The sequence below is a fragment of the Rutidosis leptorrhynchoides genome, chromosome 2, assembly GCF_046630445.1.
Source record: "Rutidosis leptorrhynchoides isolate AG116_Rl617_1_P2 chromosome 2, CSIRO_AGI_Rlap_v1, whole genome shotgun sequence".
Lineage (NCBI taxonomy): Eukaryota > Viridiplantae > Streptophyta > Magnoliopsida > Asterales > Asteraceae > Rutidosis > Rutidosis leptorrhynchoides.
In genome coordinates, this window is record NC_092334.1 from 69246177 (window position 1) to 69252322 (window position 6146).

Consider the following 6146-nt stretch of genomic DNA (forward strand, 5'->3'; position numbering starts at 1 on the left):
AGCAATATGGCAAACCAAGAACATGTTTCCGAAGAACCTCAACCCGTTGCTACCGAGCATAATTCTGATCCAAGTAGGAGCAATTTGGTAAACCAAGAATTTGTTTCATTGGATAACCAACCACGACGAAGTAGTCGTCAAAGTAAACCTCCACTTCGGTATGAGATCGAAGATGGCTATACTTTTATGGTTCAACTAGAAGATGATGAACCAAGAAATATAAATGAAGCTCTTACTTGTCCTGCAAAGAATGAATGGTTCAAGGCAATGGAAGAAGAGATGGAGTCTATGAGATCCAACAATGTTTGGGAATTGGTTGAGCTTCTGAAAGGAAGAAAAGCCATAGGAAGTAAGTGGATTCTCAAAATAAAGCGTAAAGCTGATGGTAGTATTGAAAGATACAAAGCTCGACTTGTAGCAAAAGGCTACAATCAACAGGAAGGGATTGACTATGATGAAACATTTTCACCTGTTGTAAGACTCACATCAATTCGTTGGATTCTAGCAATAGTGGCAAGTATGAACCTTGAATTACATCAAATGGATGTAAAGACTGCTTTTCTCAATGGAAATTTAGATGAAGAAATCTATATGGAACAGCCGACGGGTTTCATTAAAGAAGGCCACGAATATAAGGTTTGTAGATTGCTTAAATCAATATATATCCTCAAGCCGTCATCAAGACAATGGTATATACATTTTCACAATGTGATCCCGTCACATGACTTTAATGTGGTCAGTGAAGATAATTGTGTTTATACCAAAAGGTCTAAAGGAAAACTAGTCATATTGTTATTATATGTTGATGATATATTGATTGCTGGAAATGACAAGGAGTATGTTTTCGAGGTCAAAAGATGGTTATCATCTAACTTTGAAATGAAGGATATGGGTGAAGCTGAATATATCCTTGGAGTTAAGATTTCAAGGGATCGCTCAAGGAAATTGTTGGCTCTTTCTCAAGAGACTTATATCAACAAGATTCTTGTGAAATGTCCCATTCATATTGATTATAAACGTTCCATATTAATTGATTTCGCTGCGAGGTTTTGACCTCTATATGAGACATTTTTCAAAGACTGCATTCGTTTTTAAAATAAACCATAACCTTTATTTTATCGACAAGGTTAAAAAGTCACCACCTAGATTATCCAGAGATGATAATCTAACAATATCGCACTTACATACTACCAATACATATTGGTTTACAATATTAATATGTTACAACAAAGTAAATCTCGAATGCAGTTTTAAACAATATTATACAATCATTCTGACACCAAATCTTGTCCATATTTTAGCATGCAACAGCGGAAGCCCTTAATAATCACCTGAGAATAAACATGCTTTAAACGTCAACAAAAATGTTGGTGAGTTATAGGTTTAACCTATATATATTTATCAAATCGTAATAATAGACCACAAGATTTCATATTTCCATTTCTTGTAAACAGCATGCATAAAAAATCATTCATATTGAAGCGTTCCGTTCATATCGATTATAAACGTCACGTACTTATTGTTGTCATTGCGAGGTATTGACCTCTATATGTGACATTTTTCAAAATCTGCATACGTTTTTATGATACAAACCATAACCTTTATTATAACCAAAGGCTTAAAAAACATAATAATGATTATCGTTTAGCGATAATCTTAGTCTTACAAACATTACATTTGATAATAACAATACGATTTCCAACATATTTCACATTACAAATCTTTCGGTATGCAGTTTTATTTTTGACACAAATATGCATACTCCAAATCCTGCTTAAATTCGGCATAACGCAGCGGAAGCTTTTAATTATCACCTGAGAATAAACATGCTTAAAACGTCAACATAAAGTTGGTGAGATATAGGTTTAATGCTAGCAGCGTTATAAATATAGACCACAAGATTTAATATACATAAACGTTTTAATAAAAATATTCTAAGTGGTTGAGCACTTGATAACCATACTTAACATTTAATCAACGTCGCATATTTCCTTTATTATGAAATCTCACTACACCGTACCAAGTGTAGTCACCGAAACAAAGTACTGTGCAACCGTTGAATACTGGTCGTCCAGTCCGGTTGGGGTTGTCAGGCTCGATAGATCAGGATTCGCGTTTACAATACCGCATGTAAATAGTAGTTACCAAGTTACAGGGAAGTATGCCAGTGGTACAACTCAGCGTAGAATATATATTTTTAATCACTTGTGTCCATAACGTAAATCATAAAATGCATGTATTCTCATCCCGAAATATTTAGAGTTTAAAAGTGGGACTATATACTCACTTTTGCCTTGAAGATATTTAACACGACTTGGTCTCCGGTAGATATCACGAACCTAACCATATATATAATATATCAACATATTTTCTTTTCAAATAATCGTTTCATATATACTTATAATACTTTTAATATCTATTAGTCCGTAGTTAGCAGTCCGATGTTAGTGGTCCACAATTATTTGCTCAATAAAATAAATAAAGACCCCATCGTATTCGTATTGATCGGAATTAATCTCAACCCATGGTACCATGTTGTCAAATGACGTGTTGTGTACATAAAGTACCGTGTTGTCAAATGACGTGTTGCGTACAATCATGAGGTCTTATAATTAATCCTCTCGTGTTGTTTACGGGTGGTCCTGAAATATATAAAATCAAATCATAAGTAAATATATATAAAATATCATATTAATTAGCAAAGATATGATTAGTTTAGTTTTACTCCAATTAATTTCGTAGCTAAACTAGCTTCAGATACCCAATTTTGTTTTAGCCGTAGTTTCTTCAATACAACTCCGTTTTTGTTGATTCAACTTGCCACTTCCTTGAATCGAGCCATTATTTATGAATATGAACTGTAAATACCTTAGTTTGCATTCAAAATCATAGGTTATAGGTCAAACTTTGGTGAATCTTATGAAAGTGATCATTTTTGTTGTAAAAACAACATCTAGATGATCATTTTTACAAAAATACTTACACTTTGAGTTACACCATGAGATTTTTATATATTAACATATTCATAAGAAATATCATTTTTCCAGAATATAAACTTCCAATTCAAAGTTTAAGATGGTTTTTAATTATCCAACCCAAAACAGCCCCCGGTTGCACTCCAACGATGTAGATTCAGTTTTAAGGTGTTCTTTGTAAAATCAAGTTGTATCTTGTTAAGTTAGCATATCATTATGATATATTACAGGTCTTGAAGTGTTTTAAAAGTCAAGTTAGAAGGATCTATTTAGTTTGCGAACAAGTTTGAAATCATTCAAACTATGTTCTTGTTGTTATAATTTATAACTCAAAATAAGATAGCTATATGAATATGAATCGAATAAGATTATGAATAAGGTTAGTACCTCAAGTTACTTGGATAAAGCTACTGGAAAAGATAGGAAATAATCTTGATCCTAAAGAGTGGTGAAGTTGGATTGAAAGATTGGAAGTAATATTGCAACTTCTTGATTCTAGGTTATTTTAATGATGATTAAAGCTTGTAATTGAAGCTAAATGATGGGGAAAATGCTTGGAGATGATCAAGTATGAAGTTAGGAGTGTTTTGAGAGAGAAATGGGAGTGTTAGTATGAGAAAATGGAATGAAGAAATGGTGTTCATGCATAAAAACGTTTTTTAGTTTATAAAGAAAGAAAAGATTTCTAATTTTGTTTTCTTGCTAAATAATTCATGCTACTTGACAAATGGTTGGTTCCACATGTTCCTTAATCATTTAAGGCTGCTAAGGATGATAATTGATGTGTATATAGCAATAGTATATACATCTAGAAGCTGCGTACAATACGGTTACATATACCCTAGGTATACGTGTAGAAATCTTGAGGAAACGGAATGAGAATTCAAATATAACTATCTTTTGTAAATATACTTATATTGTTCTATGTATTTAAGCCCTTTAAAAGTGATTAAATACGTATTTATATGATACTTGTATAAGCATTATAGGATATAGGTATATATATCAAAGAACGTTACGTATAGTTACCGTTTTGAAAACTTAAGTTAGTAATCTCAAAGTATACTTATAACTCATTGTTATTAATACACAATGATATGTTAAACCATCCTTAGATCATGTTAAATATGTATAAATATGTATATGTACATAATCGTATAATTATCGTATGTTATATAGTTCGTGATATCATCGGTCAAATTGGACGGTCAAACGTTGTGTAAAACACTTTTCAAAAACACAAGACTAAACAATTTGGATTGCTTATCATGTTGGTAATGTTTAATTTATGTAAATATTAATCTCATATGTATAAACCGGTCGAAAAAATCCGGGTCGTTACAGTACCTACCCGTTAAATAAATTTCGTCCCGAAATTTTAAAGTTGTACCTATTTTGCGTTCTCGGGAAACAAATGTGGGTATTTTTGTTTCATCTGATCCTATTGTTCCCAAGTAAACTCGGGTCCCCTTCGAACATTCCAACGAACCTTAACGATTGGTATGTTGCTCTGCTTAAGCTGTTTAACTTCACGGTCCATGATTTCGACTGGTTCTTCCATGAATTGTAGTTTCTCGTCGACTTGGATTTCTTCAAGAGGAATGGTGAGGTCTTCCTTTGCAAGACACTTCTTAAAGTTTGAAATGTGAAACGTATTATGTACTCCGGCGAGTTGTTGTGGTAATTCAAGTCGATAAGCTACCGGTCCAATGCGTTCGATGATCTTGAACGGGCCTACATACCTTGGGTTCAGTTTACCCATTTTGCCGAAACGTATTACACCTTTCCAAGGTGACACCTTTAGCATAACCATGTCACTGATCTGAAACTCTAATGGTTTCCTTCGGACATCAGCGTAGTTCTTTTGGCAACTACAGGCTGTTTTCAATCTCTCCTTGATTTGTACTATCTTCTCAGTAGTTTCGTGTATGATCTCGGACCAGTTAATCATCGATCTCCTACGTCATTCCAACAGATAGGGGATCTACACTTCCTTCCATACAGTGCTTCAAATGGTGCAGCTTTAATGCTCGCATGATAACTATTATTATAAGAGAATTATGCTAATGGTAGATATTTATCCCATCCGTTTCCAAAATCGATCACACATGCCCTGAGCATGTCTTCAAGAGTCTGAATTGTTCTTTCACTCTGCCCATCAGTTTGCGGATGATATGCGGTGCTCATATCCAAACAAGTTCCCAGGGCCTCCTGTAGTGATTGCCAGAACTTTGATGTAAATCTACTATCACGATCGGATATAATGGAAATAGGTATTCCATGCCTTGAAACAATTTCCTTTATGTATAATCGTAATAGTTTCTCCATTCTATCCGTTTCTTTTATAGGCAAGAAATGTGCAGATTTTGTGAGACGATCAACTATTACCTAAATGGTGTCATAACCCCATGCAGTCTTGGGTAACTTCGTGATAAAATCCATGGTAATACCGTCCCACTTCCATTCTGGGATTTCTGGTTATTGAAGTAACCCTGAAGGCTTCTGGTGTTCTGCTTTGACTTTGGAACAAGTTAAACATTTCCCGACATATATTGCAACGTCTGTCTTTAAATTAGGCCACCAATAATGCGTCTTAAGATCTTGATACATCTTTCCAACTCCAGGGTGTATCGAGTATCTTGTCTTATGTGCCTCGTTCAATATCAACTTCCTTAATCCACCCAACTTTGGTACCCAAATACGTTTTGCAAAATATCGAATTCCATCTTCCCGTATAACGAGTTGCTTCTCATACTTCTTCATTATTTCATTTCCTATGTTTTCTTTAGTAAGAGCTTCTCGTTGAGCCTCTTTGACTTGTGAGTTGAGATTCATGCGAATTTTTATGTTCATCGCTCGTACTCGAATTGGCTCTCGTTCCTTTCTGCTTAGAGCGTCGGCCACTACATTCGCTTTCCCGGGATGATAGCGAATCTCACAATCATAGTCGTTTATCAGCTCGACCTGTTTTTGATCAAAAATATGTTGAAGGCTTTTATGATCGGTAAACACAGTGCATTTAACCCCATATAAGTAGTGTCTCCATATCTTCAATGCAAACACTACTGCTCCCAGTTCTAGATCATGCGTCGTATAATTTCGCTCGTGAATCTTCAATTGTCGGGATGCGTACGCAATAACTTTCTTTCGTTGCATAAGGACGCAACCAAA